A 21,407-nucleotide genomic window follows, 5' to 3' on the forward strand; every position below is an offset into this window, starting at 1 on the left:
TTCTAATTAAGCAAATTATGTAGATTGTTATAAATAAAACTTTTTTTAGTTCAAACTACTTAAATTTGATGCCTTTCTGATGGCATTTACTCATTGCTAGTACGTTTTGTCACCTTAATTATATTTTCTAAAATTTCCTTGAAGTGTAATTTTTAACTAAAATTAATCTCATTCATGCATTTCCAAATAGTTACTCATTGTTTTAGATACATTAGCTTAATTATATCACAGAACATTTATTAATCTACCATTTTAAATGTTACATTTTCACAAATTAAACTTCAGCTACACTTATTATTCCACCATTATTGTTCCATCTGTTTAAACACGTGTACAAGACAATCAAATGCACACGCATATTAGGATAAACTAAAGTACATATTTGCTTTATCACTACAGAAAAACATTGAATATTAAGAAATAAAATAAGACTTTAGACAAAATAAAGTAGAGTAGAAAAAAAGGACTAAATACTCTCTAAATACTCTAAGGTATCAATAAGTCATTGCTTGTCTTGCAGGCAACACAAGCTAGAATGCAACTTTACATACAACAATAAGCTTCAAACAGCACACTGCAGTTATAAACACATTCACCTAACTGTGTGTGCCTTTAATCCCAATTAAGTCTTAAATAATGGCCCAGGATTTGTGAAACAATGAAGTAACATCAGCAATTTTGTCATGATAACATCAAGCTTAAGTGCAACTTTCCAACAGCAGATATTTAAAACAGAACAGCACAATAACACAGTATTAACATTATATGACTTCACAGCGTCCAATTGTCATCAATGATTAAAATAATGCCCCAGAAATAGTGCCCACAGAGTACAACCTTCTTGTCAAAGCACTGCCTCTACTTAGCAGAACTTTATTTTGCTTGTTAGACTATGCAGATTTGGGGTGAACATGTATAGAGCTCAATTTGTTCTCAAGGCTACTTTGTACATACTTCGTATCCCACCTATAATTAATGTGCTGCTGATAGATTGGTACAAGTGCAATACATACACACGTCCTGTGCAATATCTGAAATTATTACTGTGCAATATCTACAATTTCCACGCGATATCCAGTAATTACCTGCTCAGAAATATGCAATATCCATACAACTGCATGTGTAAACTGTTTTTTTTTTTTCTGCCAACAGACGCCTTGTTTATTTATTTATTTCTGTAGTATGTCATGTATTTTGTATGATGCACATCTTTGTCTACTTACTGCTCTTTATGTGCTTACTGTGTATTCTGCTGTAACAATGTAAATTTCCCCCAGTGGGATAATAAAAGTCTATCTTATCTTACAGTTTTAGTAAAAAAGATTCGAAAATTTAACTGCATGCAGTTTTAAGACAAATTGTCAAATTGACAAATTAAACATGATGTTGTTTAGAAAATCATTGAAATGTCATTGAATATTTAAGAGATGTTGACAAATACAGCCAGTCTTGTCCATTGCTTTTCAGTCAAAGCTGAAGTTAGTGTGGAAAGTTCCATATATTTCTAGAATGGACAGCCTACTTTGACTATCCCAAGATGTTCTCCAAAACAAGAATATTAGGGGAGAGCTTTGCACCATCCTCTAGCATGAGGAAAGTACAAATTCATAGCAGCTTTTCCGCCCATTGTGATGAGCCATCTTCAGTGCTTGGATTACTCCAAGCATTACTGCAGTCTGGTGCAACTAATTTGATGTTTGCTACAATACCATTTCCATCAGCATCAACGTCTTCACGTTCTCCAAGAGGTCCACCTTCTTCTGATGACATAAAAGTCCATTTCAGTGCTGTGCTGGTCTCTCAATATGTCTTCACTGTGAATGTCCTACAAATCAAATCTTGTTATTAACACTAAACTCCAGTGTACTCTTGTGCCATAAAAAGTTGTTTATTTCTCATTTGAGATTCTTCTAAATACTTCCAGGCACCTCCAACATTTTTTTTAATCAAATACTTATTTTATGATGAATCTAAATAAAATCTCCATAAAACTCCATTCACTGGTAAAGTACACACTATACAATGGATAGTTCTAGTTCACCCTTCTCACACTAGCACCTACAATCTATGGTTGGTGCTAACATACTGTAATGATTTTATTAGCTATCTAGTTGTGTTGTGTTAGTGTGTTTTTTATAACGTGTTCTACGTATGAATCCTTCATTAGCCAATAGCATGGTTACATGTTTCTTTGAGGGGAAGAGTTTTCTTTTTCAATTAGTTGAGTGCTCGTATTCCTCAGTGCGGTTGGGTTAGCCGATCCTGCTGCACCGAGAAAGAGCATTTACCTAATTTTGTATACTGCTTGTTGCAAGCTTTCAAGAACAAGTAAATCCACCATCCGACTGAAAGTTCGACGTTGTTGTGTGAGTCTTTCCACGCCTCCACTGACACTGAGATAGACGAACACGACAATACTAACACACCAGCACCTCGTTTCGATTTGGTTGGACCATACAGACGGAAGGGGCTGATTTTATTAAGCAAATGTTATAAGCAATTGATATAAGAACTGAGGTGCCTGGACGACCCACACAGTTTTTAAAAGCGCTCAAATATGAAAATGATGAATTTGCCTTCGTTAGAAATTAGAATTGAATTAGAATGATGGTGACGTGCTTAGACCACATATTGATTTACCATGTACTCCTTGATAGGAAATCCATCATCATTCAGGTGTAGACAAAGAGCTTTTATGTTGGCTTCTCTTTTAAGGTAGACATCCTTCACCTGCACATATTGATTACACTTGTTAGAATATACCTTCAATCTTTAAAAAAATAAATAAAGTAAATTAACTTGACAAGCATGGTAAGGCTGAGCAAGCACAGAAAGATGCTCCTGCATCTTAAAAACGAAAGTTGGTTTAATGAGAGAACACCTGGGAGAAAGGACAGAGTTAGGGCGAATCCAAAGTCAGAATCCAAAGATAAAACGTCAAAAAAACAGAAAACACAAAACAAAACAAGCAACCAGAGCAAAAGGGCAAATCCAAAAGAGCAATAGTGGGGGAAAAAAGGCAATGGGTCCAGTAACACTAGTCCTGACATCAGAAGAGGACCGCTCAGTAAACCAGTAGAGTGGCAATACCTCTCAATGAGGAAACCAAACCAGGACCCTTTTAAAGTCTGAAGCACGGGTGTGTTGCATTAGTAATCGGGTAACTGTGAATGGGGCAGAGGCCTGTGATTGGCGGAGAGGATGATGTCTGCATGATAGGAATTCTGGGAAATGGAGTCCTGGAGCATGTTAGGCAAGGGAGGAGAATCCGGAAGCATGGCAAGCATACAAGGAACAGATAAAAGAAACATAAGAACATCAGCATCCCGATCATCTTAGAGACTGAGAAATGATTACTGATTTGAACAATAAAACAAATAAATAAAAAGTAGCTTTACAAAACAAATAGCCTCACAGTTAAATAGAAATATTAAATCTGGATCATAAAAATGCACTTAGAGACTTAGAACATGCGAGAGAATCCTTTAAAATATGACAGAACCACTCAGACGCTCGCAGATAAAAAAGGCAAAAAAGGCTTTACTGTTAGACTCGTCAATCAAAATTGTCAGGAAACAGGCACAGGTCAAATCCAGTAAGGGCAGTAAGTAAAGACAGACAAACATCACAACAGGCAAAAAATAATCCAAAAGTGGTCCAGGCAAAAACAAGTAAGTCAAAATACAGAAGATCAGTCAAAACCAGAAACACAACACAATATATAAACACTCAGTAGAAATAAACAATACCTTGCACTGAACTAGTCTAAAAGCCCAGGCTTTATACTAAAGCTAATGAGAGGTCTAATGGTGCTACAGATTAGTATTCAGATGAGAGACATCTGTGATTGGAGGATGATGGAGGGTGAAGAGTCATGTGCTCTCCTAGAGCATTCTGCGAGTCCATGGAAACCTCTGAGCCAGAGGGATGCGAGACACTTGTTAAGCCTTAACCTTTAAACAAAGACTATGTTTAAATCAAATTAAATGAAAGAGCATGTTAACATTTTATCTTAAACACAAGCTTTACTTTAGTGTTTTATCATTTTACCTTAATGTTTTACCTCATTATTTTGGTTGAAAGATTATTTTACTCATATTTAGCTATTTGTTTTAATCCTTTGAGCATTATTTTAGTTTGGAACCAACCATGATATTTAAGTCACATCATGGTACTTTTAATCAATATGGCTATGAGGATTGCCCGACTAGGATTTGTGCTTTATTGAGCGTCAAAATCAATGTATAATAATTACTTCTACCACTTGGCACTTGAAGGCTGTAATGTTTAACATAAATGCAGTTTGACTAAACTTAAGGTAAACCCCATCTCGGTAACAATGACTCCATTTGTAAGTGTGTGTGCATCATCAAAATTATTTTCAGATTATAAAAATGAGCAAACACAAACCTGTTTACCACTACAGGGCTGAACAGTTAGCATTAGCTTGATACTTGACTAGATAACAGATTCTATTATGCCGAATTAAATCTCCGCTGACAGTCGAGCAACTGGTGTTGAAGGAACAGAACGTTCAAATTAACATTAAACCTGCTCATGGTGCTTGTAGCCTACTAGCTAAGTTAGCCAGCTAGTTGCTAACACTAACATTTGCTTAGCTAACTAACACTAGCAAGCTGCGCTAACAATATCAGAGTCCATTACGAACTGGGTTCATCGGACAGAGCATTGTGTTAAATGGACAAACATTGAAATTAAGCCAGGTAGCTGATCTCTGTGACGTACTAGCTGCTAACACTATATTTGCTAAGCTAATGCTAGCTACAAGAGCATTTGCAGGCTCCATATCCAAACTCCAGGCTCGGTGGAGCTAGCTAGCTAACAAAGACTGAAGTTACACAGGTTTGTGGACACCTGGTACCCAAATATCATCTCTGACGTCACAGGCGAAGTGAGCACAGCCTCCTCCACAGGAAAAGATTATTACAGGTCATGTTAAAGACACACAACTAGGTCTGTTTACTTTGAATATGCGTTGAATTGAGCCCCTCACAAACTTGAAAGCTGTAGGTCTTAATCAAAGATACAGTACTATGCAAAAGTCTTAGGCACCCCAGACACATTTTCAAAGTCAATTTATTTGTGTAGTTTGTGTTTATTTGCTGAGAAAAGTGTTAATATTTGAATAAACAAAATTTATAGAATATTAATTAATAATCATCATCATCATCATTGTTGACTGCTTTTTCAACATTGTCTGCAAACAGCAGAGACGCCACCCTCAGGCCTCCATACATAATGCCCTCCTGCCCTTTTCTATGCCTTGACACCCTGTCCATGAATATCATGAACAGGAGTGGAGACAGGGCACAACCCTGCCGGAGCCCAACGCTAATACTGAAAGGGTCTGACTTAATGCTGAGTATACGAACACAGCTCTCACTCTGGGAGTACAGAGATCGAATGGCCTGGAGTAGTAGCCCCAGTAACCCATACTCCTGGAGGACCTCCCACAAGATATCTCGGGGAACCCGGTCATAAGCCTTCTCCAAATCCACAAAACACATGTAGACTGGGTTTGGCAAACTCCCATGCCCCCTCAACAATCCGTGAGAGGGTGAAAAGCTGGTCCACTGTTCCACGGCCGGGACAGAATCCACATTGTTCCTCCTCAATCTGAGGTTCTATCAGTCAGAGTCTCCTTTCCAGCACCTTGGCATAGACTTTCCCAGGGAGGCTGAACAGTGTGATACCCCGATAGTTGGCACACAACCTCCAGTTGCCTTTTTTAAAAATGGGGACCACCACCCCGGTCTGCCAGTCCAAGGGTAGTTCCTGAGGTCCATGCAATATTGTAGAGGCACGTCAGCCACGACAGCCCCACAATATCCAGAGCTTTAAGCATCTCCGGACGAATCTCATCCACCCCTGGTGCCTTGCCACTGAAGAGCTTGCCAACTACCTCAGTGACCTCCACCAGGGAAATGGAGCTTGACACACCAGAGGCCTCCAGCCCTGACTCCTGTGAGGGAGTCTTCTGGATTAAGGAGTTCTTCAAAGTGCTTCTCCCACCAACCAACAATATCCTCATTTGAAGTCAGAGTTTCTCCACCCTTGCCGAATACAGCTTGAGCGCAGCCACCCTGACCAGTCCTGAGTCGCTGGACAGTTGTCCAGAACCTTCTTGAAGCCGACCGAAAGTCTTTTTCTATGGCTTTGCCAAACTCCTCCCACACCCTGGATTTTGCTTCTGCCACTATTGTGGCTGTCATCTTTTTCTCCTGCCAGTACCTCTCTGCTGAGTCGGGAGTCCTTCCGGCCCTCCAGTCCCTAAAGGCCTCTTTCTTCAGCTTGACGGCCTCCCTCACCACTGGTGTCCACCAGGGGGTTCTTGGGTTACCGCCCCGACAGGCACCCACAAGTTTTTGGCCACAGCTATGCCTGGCAGCTAACACAATGGAGGTTTTGAACAGGGTCCATTCAGACTCCATGTCCCCTACCTCCCCCAGGACATAACAACAGTCAACAGTAATGTTAGCTAACGGTTGTGCTCATGAGCAAAACTTACTTAGTGAGGACCTCAAATGACCTCAACATAGACAGATACTTATAAAGAACACATTAAATTAAAACACTGCGATTAGTAAGTTTAGTGACTATTTGAGTGATGGAGTAATGTTACATGTACTTTGAATATGCATCGGTAAACTAAATTAAGTTAGCTAAGCTAGCGAATTTTAAGCCATGCTAAGTCCTCCCTTAAACCTCAGGTTTTTTCCAATATTTTTTTCTGTGTAAATGCCATGGACATGTTATATGTCCATAATGACAATCAACAGACAATATACAATCACCTACCTAGCAAATGTAAGATGACAGAATTTTATCAGGTAAGCCAAATCTTCCCAGAGACAAGGTGTAGAAAATCGCTGCCGTCAGCTTGGGAAAAGTGTGCATGTGCATGTGCAGTTTCTACCCCTTCACACAACATAGTTATTTCTAATTCACTTTAAGCATGTTTCAAATGTTTACTGGTTTTCAACATTGCTCATTATTTTTTTTCCAGTGTACCAGGGGTCAGCAACCCAAATGTTAAGAAAAGACATTTTGCCCTTTCAAAAATAATTCAACCACCTTCAGAGCCATTTTATGTTCATTTTACTGAAGTAATATTTTACCATCTTGGCTGTAAATATGTTTCAGTATGTGCTAATATCCTAGTATAGGATAAAAAACATAAGATCAATGAAAACACAGACTTACTTTGCTCTGCTTTAAGCTTTAGCTCAGCTATAGTTGCTTTTCTCGCATCTCCAGCAGGAAACTTTTCCAAAAGTAGAATATTTTCTTGCAAAACGTCTCTCAACGTTTGACCTTTTATGATGCTGAAGTCGCGTCTCATTCACCAGCTTTTCATTCAAATTTTAATGTTCCACCTTAAAATAATGTAACTGCTATGCCATTTAAGGTGGATCAGGGAAATTCAAACAAGCTATTGAATTAGAAACTGACATCAGCTTCATGACTCTTGACAATTTTTCAGTACAAGTTAATCGTATCAGGAAACCAGTTCAAGAGAATATAAATACAGATAAGTCCATTTGTCTTTGCCTTTTTGTTAACTGCCAGGTAGGCAAGATTTTGGTCTGTGTTGCTATGGTGACCAGAAGTCTGCGCATCACCCTTCGGGGTTAAAGGTCAATGAATTAGCAGTTATACATTAACTCCAGCATTTAAGACCGTTTAGTGTTAAAACTGTGTTGAACGATCAGCAGAGCTTTATTTTACTGTAAAGAAGGATCATTTCATTTTTACCTTCAAATTTAATTCTGCTGTGGAGCCGCAAAAGGTAGTTAAATGTGTCATTGACTGGTCATGATGTGCCCACCCCCCAAAAATATAGAGACTGCGTCTGTGTCTAGTTGTACCACGAGGCCCGTGTCCAAAGCCCAAAATGAAGGAAACTAAATGAAAACTACAATAACAGGTCTGGTACACATTTTCTAAATTTTAGACAGAAAAGTTTAGCTGCTTAACAACATTTTGGAGATGGACCAGCTGTGATATCTTTAGCTAGTTTTTAGCTACATGCTGTGTCAGAGGCCAAAAAGAATACATGAACATACTAAATAGTAGGACACACCTTTTTTTTTTTTGAAAACTTGACAGCTAAGTTTGGTTATTTAACAGCTTTTCCGAGAAGAGCCAGATGGGGCCTTTCTGCTTATCGACGTTAAGGGACTGATTTTGATTTGAGGCGACATTTTTGCACATATATTCTGTGGAGAGTAAAAAAAGTATCCTTCACTGGAACTCAAAAGTGATATAAGACCTTTTCCCTACAGAAATGGGGCCATGCCTTATTAGAGTTTAGTAATGGAATAAGGTGGATGGGACGAGAAGGACAGAGCCCCATAGATTACAGACTAATTTATTTCTGGCAGACATCATGAAGGGGGTTTTATGGATTTTGAAGCAGCCTACTACTAAACCACTTCCCCATTTTACCATGGCTTCAAATTGGTAAGAGTTGCAAGGATTTTCGAAGGCATTTAGATGGCAAAACGATTGAAAATCAGGTACTCAAGGGCGTGCATTTAGCTACAGAAGTCACACTATGAAATCAGTTATTTGGAGATGCATAGAGCATGGGAATAAATGTAACATACACAAGGTAATTGAAATATTCTTCAAAATTCTTTAAATATTATTTCTAATTATTGCACAGACTGCATAGAACTATTTGGACAAGGGGTTTATTTATGTGAGGGTTTTTTTCAGCATGTAGGTGACTCTGCAGTTGGACATTCAAGGACCTGAACCCAAGCAGTAAAGTGGACAGTCATGAGATGTGAAAGACCTGTGAAGTGACCCAAAGCCCATAAAAGGACAAAAAGAGAGAAAAGTAAATGTACAAAACAATGGCATACTTGAGATTTAGCAGTTCAACACCCAGCAAAAGTCTTTATTGATTCTTTGCCAAATTGAGTTCCTGTCTTTTCCTCTCTGTCTTGATCATCCAGCCTGCTCTGCTAAAATGTCCATGCTTTGTGAGCTCCACAGCATGGTTTGTGAGTATCCTGGGATGGAGCACCATGGGGTTGCTCTGCTCTACTTCTCCTACTGCCCAATTAGGCATGCTTGGTGGTGTATGGAGCCTGAACCATGGCAGATCCAGGGATAGTGGGATATGGGCTGGGGATGTAAGCACTGGGCTTGGAGAAATGGAGCATGGGGGTGGAAATCCTCACTGCAGCCTCACTGCTGGATGTCCAGCCCCGGAGGCTTTGCCTGGGCTGTGCAGAATGAGCGGAACAAGTCCAGGCCTTGGCTAAGCAAATGATATAGCAAGTTACATTGGTCCTATGAAGAAATGCAACAACCATTTGCTGTATAATCAATGTCGCTACACTCATAGAAATAAAGATCCCAAAAAGGGATCTATGGCATGATAGCATACAAGACACACACACTTTGATTTGCTGACAACATTTTCATTTTTTTGTTTCACATTGTAGTGTTGCTGGACTGCCGTCACATTGTGACAATCGAGTCATGCTACAGTTGAGTCTAGACAGATTTTTTGTTGGGCTATAGTCGAGTTCAGAAAGAACTCTGCAGTGTTACAGTCAGGCTCAGACAGAATTTTTATTATGCTGTAGATGGGTTCAGAAAGAATTTTTTTTACTGGGCTGCAGCCAGGTCCAGACAAAATTTTGTTGAGTGACAGTTAGGTTCAGACAAAATTTTTAATCTGGCTTTAGTTGGGTTCACACAGAATTTTGTTAGGTCACAGTTGCGTTCAGACAGAATTTTTATTGGGTTACAGAGGGGTCCAGTTAGAATTTTGTGGGATTGCAGTGAGGTTTAGGCAGAATTTTGTTGGGTCACTGTCAGATTTAAACAGAATTCTTATTGGGCTACTGTTGGGTTTGGACAGAATTTTGTATGGTCTATGTCAGGTTCAGACAGAGTTTTGTTTTTTTTTTACACTCGGATTGAGAGAGAATTGTGTTGGGTTCCAGTCAGGTTCAGACAGAGTTTTGTTGGGTTACAGTCAGGTTCAGACAGAGTTTGTATGGTCCTGGGCTTGAGTTTCCGAATCTGTATTTGGTGCTTTGGGACTGTTCACACCCTGAAAAAATGTCCGTGGGCTATAATCAGGTTGACACCAAAATTTCAGGCTCTAGTCACAACCCTGTGTGTAGTGTATAAGGAAAAAGACCACTTTGTGAATAAGGTGAACAGATGATCCTGCCCTGTATTACTAATGACTTCTATACTTGTGTGGTGTCCATAAACTAAGCGAGGTGGAAAATGAGGGTGAATCCTGTGATGCATCCTGTAGAACTGGTGCGTATCGTAGGCGTTGTGACGTATCACTCCCGGCTCTTTGAAGCCTGACCCTTGTGTTTGTGTGTGGGTGAGAGTGGGTCTGTACAGTAGGGACAGAGAGACTTTCTGGGCAATCCTTCCTCTCACAAACTCCTACATCCTCTCTACACGAACACACATGGTACACAGCATTGAGTTACTCATTAAAAGCAAATGCTACATATTCATTGACACTGACAACAGCAATACATACATGTGTACATACATGTTACACTGGATGTTCTCTATACATGTGCATGTGTGTTCATTTCTTAGTGGGCACTAAATGTTTCCAGAATGATATTAGGACATTTGGCTGAATGGAATTTCTGGTGTGTGAGTCTGAGTTGACTTATGAGTATGTGACATGTGATTCCAAGTCAAATCTCAAATCTCTGGCAAGTCAAGTCTTGAGTCTCTGTCATGTGAGTCTGTGTTGAATCTCAAGTCTCTGGCAGGTGAGTCCATGTCAAGTCTGGAGGGCCTGGCATGTGGGTCGAGTTGAGTTTAGAGTCTCTGGTATATGAGTCTGAGTTGTGTCTCTAGTCTCTGGCTTGTGAGTCCAAGTCAAGTCTTGAATATCTGGCATGTGAGTGCAAGTTGAGTCTTAAATGTCTCGCATGTGAATTGGAGTTGAGTCTCCAGTCTCTTGCGAGTCTCGAGTGTCTGGCATGTGAGTCCAAGTCGAGTCTTAAAAGTCTGGTATGTGAGCCTGGGTTGAGTCTCCAGTTTCATATGAAAGATAATACTATAAAAGAAAATGCAGACTGACTTTGCTCTGCTTTAAGCTTTAACTCAGCTTATGCCACTTTTCTCACATCTCCAGCAGGAAACATTTCTGAAAAAGTAGAATAACTTCTTGTAAAATGTCTCAACATTTGACAAGGCTGAAGTCGCTTCTCATTCACCAGTTACTTGTCCAAATTTTCCTGTTCCACCTTAAATGTATGGAACTGCTCCGCCAGTTAAGGAGGAACTGGAATATTCAAACAAGAGACTGGCGAATGAGAAACTGACTTCAACTTTATGACTTTTTAGTGTTTGACAGGTTCTCGTTGCAGATTAACTGGATCAGAAAACCAGCTGGAGTGATTATAAATACAAATAAGTCCATTCATCTCCAAATTATTGATATTTGTTTTAAATCTCTCTCTTTGCTGTTACATTAGCTGCTATGCTAGGTGAGACTGTTGTCTGTGTTACTATGGTGACCAGCAGTCTGTGTGCTGATCTCCAGGGTTAAAGGGTGAATCAGCAGCTCTACATTAACTCCAGAGTTTAAGACCATTTATTGTTAAACTGTGTTGAACAATCAGCAGAGCTTTATTTTACTGTAAAGGGGGATTGTTTTTTATTTTTTATTTTATTTTTACCTAAAAGTTTAATTTTGCTGTGGTGTCACAACAAAGCAAAAGAGCTGCATGCAGCTCCGGAGCCACGTGTTGCCGACCCCTGACGTATGCTAATGCCAAGTATAAGCGATCGTCTTGAAAAAGGTGACTTCATACATGTCTCCCCCTGAGGCAGCACTGGATGCAGCCAGCACAGCTGCCATTCAAACATGAGCACTAACAGCAGGGCTTTGTGTAGGGAACTCATTTTCCAGCTCTTTCTTATGGAGGTGTTTGTGTTGTGTTTTGCTCTCTCTTTGCCACCTAAATTGATTTCTATGTTCAGCCTGTTTGTTCTCTGCCTCTCACATCTTGGCCCAGCAGAGATGTTTACCAGCTGAAGACTCTTTAACCACATTCAACAGATCACGTTACAGCTAAAGCACTGAATGTGCAAATTCTCCACTCAGTGATACAGAGAGGCATTCATATAGAGATGTCACTGCACTACACGGTTACTCTCAAAGCTCTCTTCCTCACACTTGTTTGAAGAAAAAAAAACATGTTTCACTTTGGAGAGCAGCCAAATGTCCTAACAGCCAGGAAATATTCATGTTTTTGTGCTGCCGGGGTGATGGACACTTACAGAATTCAGTGTTGTTAATTAGGGAGTGTGGGCCACAACATAACATGGGGTAAAATATAACATGGATTTTCAATATAGTTAAACAGACTCAAGCAGAACATGCTTTCAGTCATCTACTTGTATTCCCATAGCAACATCATCCAAGAATCTTTGTAGTAATTAGACAGATATTTTTTGTTATAGACTCAAGAGACTGTTTATGTACAATTAGAGAGACGTTTTTAATCATAAATGTTTTTGTTTGCTGAGTTGTGAGTATAAGTGACAGAATTCTTTTAATCTCCCTCTTGGTAGCTGAAATATAACAACATTCTGAAGCATAAATGACTCAAGTGAGAGCTAGACAGGCTAAAGTACAACCTACACATGGCAAGGTTAGTTTAACACCCTGTTACAAATAAGGGTAACACTTTACTGTAGGGTACTGTTCATGAAGCTACATGATGCCTACATAAGCTTGTCATGACAACTGATAACCCTACATAAAAGGTTAGAAATGCTTAACAATAGCAATAGGTGTCATCTTTCATGACAACTACTTGAATTGGACAAATGTGACCTTCACAGCAAATTAAGCCTACTGGAATAAGAATTTATGAACAGTTATGTAGGGTTATGTCAGTTGCCATGGTGTCATATAGTCTTATGAATGGCACCTTACAGTGAAGTATTACCCAAATAAGACCTCCAAAGTAAACAATGAGAGAACTCCATATCTCACCATATACAATAAAAATGTAATTTTTTGGAAGTTTTTTTATTCACAGATTTATCAAGAAATGTACTATAAACACGAATCAGGCCTAACATTATGCCTCTTTCTCATTCCTACGTTCATTGTCCATTTTATCAGCTCCACTTACTGTATAGGTGCCCTTTGTAGTTCTACAGTTACAGACTGTAGTCCATCTGTTTCTCTGATACTTTGTTACCCCCTTTTACCCTGTTCTTCAGTGGTCAGGACCCCCATGGACCCTCACAGAGCAGGTACTATTTGGGTGGTGGGTCATTCTCAGCACTGCAGTAACACTGACGAGGTGGTGGTGGTGGTGGTGTGCTGGTCACTGCTGGACTGAGAACAGTCCACCACCCAGAAACATCCATCCAACAGCGTCCTGTGGGCAACGTCCTGTGACCACTGATGAAGGACTAGAGGATGACCAACACAAACTGCAGCAGCAGATGATCGTCTAGCTATCGTCTCTGACTTTACATCTACAAGGTGGACTGACAAGGTAGGAGTGTCTAATAGAGTGGACAGTGAGTGGACACAGTGTTAAAAAATCTAATCCACTCATACCAGCGCCACACACATTGACACACCACCCAAATAGTACAGGTTATGACAATTGCACTTGTGTCATGAATGAATAGGTAGGAGTGTTTTTCATTCGTATGAAAAATATTTTTTGCTCAAAGCTTCTTTAAATGATTTAGGGAAAATCTTAGTGGGTTAGGTTGCGCAATACTCTCCTCTGAGTCAATTTCACTGTAACTGATACTGAGCAATGCATGCATTGAATTAGGCCTCTCTCAGCAGTGTAAATATTATTTATCGAGCCGTATTTCACTGTGACTCCTTTCATAGTGATTATTTAGCAGTCATATTAATTTAGTACAATATCTGTATCGGTAGATGCCAGGGACACTGGAAGGTGTTTTAAGTTGGGGAGCTGGAATTATAAGCAGCATTTACGTGATGTGAATGATGATGATGTCATGCCAAATGATCTACTTTCATCATTTAAATTTATTTGATAATTTCCATCAAACGAAACATGCTGTAATGTGGCTGTAATGAAACCAAACCAGCCAGACGCTCAAGATTTAAAAAAAAAAAATCAGGCTGTATTGTTGGGGTTTTGGCAAAACTAAATGTCGGAGAACAGATGATGGTCAAATAAAGAGAGGTTAAAAAACAATGAAGGACAAACAGAACAAAAGCAGGCAACCGGATCCAAAGGGCAAAGACAAAAGGACAGAGTCAAAGAGTCCAAGACAGGTCAGACAAACACAACAGGGCAATCAGAAAAATCGCTCAGTAGAAGAAGCTAGACTAAAGTGCCAGGCTTTATATTAACTCACAGCCAGGATGAGCAGGATGTAATGTGATGGTCATCACGTTAGATGTTTTTTTGTTGTTGTTTTTTCAGTTTACAATCAATATTAGGCTCAGAACTGGCCTATAACTCTGCATACACTTTCTTCTTTGAACTTATGTGTGTTTTTTCACTATGCACCCACAAAACAGCTAACAGTTGTTGAGGGAATGATTCAACTCGCTGTCATAACAGCCCAGTGTTAACTTAACACCTAAAATCACAGGCTTGTTACATACTTATTATCAATGGTGGACAGTAACTAAGTAAATATAATTACTTTACTTAAGTTTCTCCATTTTGGGCGACGTTTTACTTTCACTCCACTACATTTCAAAGTCTAATATCTGACTTTTTACTCCACTACATTTTGAGAAATCTGTTGTTCCTTTTGGTTTCTGTGTGTATAAAAACGTTACATGTCAAAACAAAAGAAGTGCAAAGCAAGAGCACCAATCAGGGCACAGCGGTCACTTTGTTTAGAGCTTGTTTTGACCTGTTGGTCATACCGACCTAGTGCAAACTTAAGTTTTAACGCAGCAGCATAAAAATTTGGGAGCACATACGTCACCTAAATGATGAACCACAATATAGAAATATGTCCACATATGCAGTCGTGACTGACATGTTTCTTTTTTTTCTGAATTTATACAAACACTTTCATTTTACAGTAAATTAGTTTTGGTTAGTTTATGTTTATGAACAGAGACCTACAGATCAACATAGTAAAAGAAAACTTATTTGTGATCCTGAGTTTAAAGCCAGTTTTTATACAACTTGTAACTAATTTACAAAGTAATCCTAAACTGAAACTTTGCTTGTTTGTAAAAGTGATTTCAGAGCCACTCGGTTCTCCTTGATGGAAACTGTTTACCTTCAGTGTTTTGTGCTTATGATCATTTTAATAGACGTCAGCGTCACTAATTAATGACGTTCTATTAAAAGACTGGTTTACCAAGAGAGACACTGGAGGATTTTCACCTGAAATGAGTTCATGAAGCGAGTCTTGTTATAAAAATGATAACAGGACATCAGAGGCATAATTAATCTTTTAGTACTTTTAGTTTTAATACTTAAGTACATTTGAAGGCAAATACTTTTGTACTTTTACTCAAGTTGAGTTCTAGAGTAAGGACTTCTACTTTTATTTGAGTAAAATTTTACCTTGGGTCTCTCTGCTTTAACTCAAGTACATGATTTGTGTACTTTGTCCACCACTGCTTATTATTCATTAACTACAGGGATTTCAATGCAAACAGGCAGGCTGAGCTCATGTGATTTTTCAGTCATGTGATTTTTCTGTTGTGACCATATTTTGGATAGAATTTCTGGCTTTGCAGCTCCTCATGAACGTAACTAGAGGTGAAAGATGCTGAAATTACTCTCCTTACTTTGAAAGAGGATAATTGTGACCTCGACAAAGTGGATAAAATAGTCTGAGATCCTTATACAGTTTCCCTCTGAACTCCTAGTGCTATTTAGTGTGGTTGGTTAGTGTAGTGGTTAACACCTTTGCCTTCTACGCTGTAGACTGGGGTTCAATCCCCGACGAGGCAAGCACCCTACACTATACCAATAAGGGTCCTTGGGCAAGACTCCTAACACCACCTTGGCCTACCTGTGTAAAATGATCAAATTGTAAGTCGCTCTGGATAAGAGTGTCAGCAAAATGCCGTAAATTTAAACATAAGGAAAAGCTACCAAATTAGTGTTTTCCTGACATTTATATTTAACTCATACTCAGCCCCTCTTCATATTCTGAGAGTCTCTCAAAGCATTTTAAAGCACTGAAGCCCACCAGCTCTTCACATCAGGGTGGGTAAAGGATCCTATGGTGTTGCATAAAGAGGAGAAAAACTCTGATCATGGGAGGGAAACAACATCATCTCATTAACACAGATGTGATCAATGCAGGCCTTTAGAGAACTTTAGCTGAAGTTAACAGCTGAGAGATGAACAGTTGTCACCCTAATGGAGCTGCAGACTGCCGGGATAACTTTTACTCTCTGTTTCTGATTTAAATGACGCTTGAATGGGGAATCATAAACGTTAGATATCAGACTGAATGTCATGGGACAGAAAACGACGTCATGCTTCGACAGACGTGATTCTGTAAGTTTAGTGCAGTTAGTTTAGAGTTCAGCTCCAGTGCTGCAACCCCTGCACTGCATAACTGTGGCTTCCCAGGTTAAAATACCTGATATTATTAGCTGATTAATACCTTGTTGAGCTGAATGAGGTGTAAACAGCAGAGAAACACTTAACTATACAGTGCAGTGGCTCCAAACCTGGAGTGAAAACACTGAATTAAAGGTTTGTGTGTCTCTCGTCTCTCAGCTTCTGTCGCATCTAGCAGATGAATCATTCATAAAGCACAGCAAAGTAAAGGTATTGTGGTGGAACAGTCACTCCCTTTTTCGGTCCTCAAGATGGTGGCGCCTATGCCATGTGACATCACGTGACACTCAAATTTTAGAGCCTGCTGGTAGGCCTTGACCATTTAAAGGGTTGAATATTGCACGGCTACTAAATTTTGAAAATACTTTACGGAGTAAAAAAATCGAATTCACTCAGAATCAAGCACAAACAGGTTTTTCTTATATTAAAATTATTTTTGATCAGTCAAACAATCCTGAATGCCCACTTCCTGTGTCCCTTTTAGACACTGCAGGTAAAGTAATATATATATTATCAGGTAAATATAAAGATGTTTTCATCATTCATGCTTCTGCTTCCACATAACTCCTTCATTGAAGCCTCTTGTCATTTCCCAGCGCAGCCCTCAACCAGCAGCGAACGGCACGGCCATTCTTCACCTAATGTTTTCCTTCTGGAGCCGTCTGTCCAGCACAGACGAGTCCCTACACGTGTCAGGAGCAAGGACCAATGTCTTCTCCTGTTACTTCAGACATGGACGTGTTTGTGTTAGGCAAGGCCACTAAAAGTGCCCTGTCAGGGGTATAAAAGACAGAAAGTGGCAGCATCTCAGATGAGAAGAGGATGGACATCAAATCGAATCTGAAGCTAAAAAGTTCTGACTGTGGAGGTTCATTGTAAAACTGCACCGTCAGTACTTCCCTCTCTCTCCTCCCATTCCGCTCCCACTTTCTTCCCTCTATCTCTCTCAGCACAGGTTGCAGTCTCTAGCTTCGGTAAAGTTCCTCCTCCATTTCTTTTTCTCTGAGGTTTTTTTTTCTTTTCAGTGCTGCCAAAGCCATCCCGCTGCTGGAGAATGTTCGCGGCTCTGCGACGCTCACCAGCCCTCCTCTAATTTACTTTATCGCTGTGTTGAAAATCAATGTGGCCCAAATGAATCAGTCTGGCTGTCTGAGCTGCTGCGAAAGAGCGGTGATAGCCCGGCTCAGACTGGCCCCGGATCAGCCGTGATCAATAACCAGCCACCCCACAAAACGAGCGCACCAGATAACCATCAGTGAAAAGAACCTGCTACCATTTTCTCCACTTTAAATCCACTCATAGAGCTACAGGAGGCCTCAAAGCTTTTTTTCTTCAAATCTGTTTTCTGCCATGTGTTAAATTCACAAAAGTCAAGAGAGGGATATGTATTGATTTGTAGCAAAATACAGAGGATTACATTGAATTTCACAGCTTGAAAGTGTTTTAACTTAAGTTGAATTGAATTTTATAATCCAGATTAATGAAGAAATGGAATATCCGCTCTTTCAGAAGAGATCTTAGAAAAATGCACTTGACTGTAGGCTCTTTATGATATTCAATACTTTTCAAATGCCTGCCTGAACCAGAAGAACAAAATTCCTATTTAGTAAGTTTGTTCACTTGACTTTTTCCCAAACACTAAAAATGAAAAAGTCTTGGTGAGGAACAGCTGTGTAGGCAAAAGCCATTCTAATCAAGCTGTGCTTGTGTTGTATTTTACAAAACGCCTACTTTATAATGCCATCCATTCATCCATCCATTATCTTCCGCTTCTCCGGGGTTCAGGCCACAGGGGCAGCATCCTAAGCAACGAGGCCCAGAACTCCCTTTGCCCAGCCTTATGGCTCAGCTCTTTCTTTACCACAACAGACCGGTAAAGAGCCCGCATCACTGCTGACCCAGCACCAAACCGCCTGTCAATCTCCCGCTCCCTTTTACCATCACTCGTGAACAAGACCCCAAGATACTTAAACTCCTCCACTTGAAGCAAGAGCTTATCCCTGACCCAGAGAGGGCTCTCTACCCTTTTCTGCTTGAGAACCATGGTCTCAGATTTGGGGGTATTGATTCTCATCTCGGCCGCTTCACACTCGGCTGCAAACTGATCCAGCAAAAGCTGAAGTTTACGACCTGATGTCCCCAATAGGACCACATCATCTGCAAACAGCAGCGATGTGACCTTGAGGTCACCACACCAGACACCCTCCATCCCCTGACTGTGCATAGAAATTCAATCCATGAAAATTATGAATAGAATCAGTGACAAAGGGCAGCCCTGATGGAGTCCAACTCTCACTGGGAACGAGTCTGACTTACTGCTGGCCATGTGAACCAAACTCCTGCTTTGTTTGTACAGGGGCTGAATGGCTTGTAGCAAAGATCCATGTACCCTGTACTCCCAAAGCACCTCCCACAGAATACCCCGGAGAACACAGATGAATGCCTTCTCCAAATCCACAAAGCACATGTCGACTGGTTGGGCAAACTCCCATGAACCCTCCAGAATCCTGGAGAGGGTAAAGAGTTGGTCCAGTGTTCCATGACCCGGACGGAACCCGCACTGCTCCTCCTGAATCCAAGGTTTGACTATAAGCTGGATTCTCTTCTCCAGTACCCCTGCATAGACCTTACCAGAGAGGCTGAGGAGTGTGATTCCCCTGTAGTTGGAACACACCCTCCGGTCCCCCTTTTTAAAAAGAGGCACCACCACCCCAGTCTGCCAATCCAGTGACACTGCTCCCGCAATGTCTATGCAATGTTGAAAAGGTGTGTCAGCCAAGACAGCCCCACAACATCCAGAGCTCTGAGGAACTCCGGATGGATCTCATCCACCCCTGGAGCCTTGCCACCAAGGAGCTTTTTAACTACCTTAGCAACTTTGGCCTCAGTTATGGACAAGCCTATTCCCATGTCCCAAGACTCTGCCTCTTCACTGGAGAATGTGTCAGTGGGATTGAGAAGGTCCTCAAAGTATTCCACGACCCAATGATGTCTCCAGTCAAAGTCAACAGCACACCATCTCCACTATTCAGTGCTACTGGCACACTGCTTTCTCCTTCTGAGTCGCCTGACAGTTTACCAGAATTTTTTCGGAGCCGACTTAAAGTCACTTTCCAAGTTCTCCCCAAACTCCTCCCACACCCGAGTTTTGCCTTGGCGACAACTGAAGCTGCAGATTACTTGGCCTGTCAATACCTCTGGTGTCCTACAGACCAACCATGCCTGGTAGGACTCCTTCTTCAGCTTGATGGCTTCTCTCACCTGAGATGTCCACCACCAAGTTCGAGGATTACCGCCCTGACAGGCACCAACTACCTTGCGACCACTGCTACAGTCAGCCGCTTCAAAAATGGAGGAGCGGAACATGGCCCATTCTGAGTCAATGTCCCTCCCCCAGCCCCAACCCCCCCCCCAATATCTGGTCAAAGTTCTGACGGAGGTGTGAGTTGAAGATCAATCTGACAGGTTCTTCTGCCAGACGTTCCCAGCAAACCCTCACTATACATTTGGGCTTGCCTGGTCTGACCGGCATCTTGCCCCACCACCTGATCCAACTCACCACCAGGTGGTGATCAGTTGACAGCTCAGCTCCTCTCTTTACCCGAGTGTCCAAAACACATGGCCGATGACACGACTACAAAGTCAATCATTGAACTGCGGCCTAAGGTGTCCTGGTGCCATGTGCACTTATGGACATCCTTGTGTTTGAACATTGTGTTTGTGATAGACAAACTGTGATTTGCGCAGTTGTCCAAAAACTGAACACCACTCACGTTCAAATCAGCGAGGCCATTCCTCCCAATCACACCCCTCCAGGTCTCACTGTCAGTAGGACAATAGAGTCTCCAGGAGGAGCACTTTCAGGCAGCCCTCCCAAGGACTATAAGAAGGCTGGGTACTCTGAACTTCTGTTTGGTGCATAAGCACAGACAACTGTCAGGACCCATTCCCCAACCCGAAGGCATAGGGAAGCTACCCTCTTGTCCACTGGAGAAAACCCCAACATACAGGTGCCGAGTCAAGGGGCTATTAGAAAGCCCACACCTGCCCACCGCCTCTCACCATGGGCAATTTCAGAAAAGAATAAAGCCCAGCCCCTCTCAAGGAGATTGCACCCAGAGTCCATGCTGTGTGTTGAGGTGAGCCTGACTATATCTAGCCAGTATCGATCAACCTCACGCACCAACTCAGGCTCCTTCCACGTCAGTGAGGTAACATTCCAAGTTCCAAAATCCAGTTTCAGCAACCGAGGATCAGAACGCCAAGGCCCACGCCTTTGGACACTGCCCGATCCACAAAGCACCAAACCCCTACTACTGCCCCTCCTATCGGTGGTGGGTCGATGGAAGGGGGGACTTATGTAGCTCCTTCGGGCTGGGCCCGACCGGGCACCATGAGTAAATGCCCAGCCACCAGGCGCTCGTTGGTGCACCCCTCCCCCAGGCCTGGCTCCAGGGTGGGGCCCCAGTGACCCTACTCCGGGCAGGGTACACAAGTCCTGTTTTTTTATTTTTTTGGATAAATTTTTATTTTTTTGGATCACACTTTGTCTGACCTGTCACCTAGGACCAGTTTGCCTTGGGAGACCCTACCAGGAGCTTTTGCTCCAGACAACATAGTTCCTAGGATCATTCAAGCATACAAACCCCTCCACAATAAGGTGGTGATCCATGGAAAGGTACTTTATAATGTAAATAGACTATATAGACAAAAGTTTTAGAACACACCTCCTAATTATTGAGTTCAGGTGTTTGAACCACACCCATTGCTAACAGGTGGATACAATTAAGCACATAGACTTGCAGTCTGGATAGACAA

The sequence above is a fragment of the Pygocentrus nattereri genome, chromosome 7 (assembly GCF_015220715.1).
Source record: "Pygocentrus nattereri isolate fPygNat1 chromosome 7, fPygNat1.pri, whole genome shotgun sequence".
Lineage (NCBI taxonomy): Eukaryota > Metazoa > Chordata > Actinopteri > Characiformes > Serrasalmidae > Pygocentrus > Pygocentrus nattereri.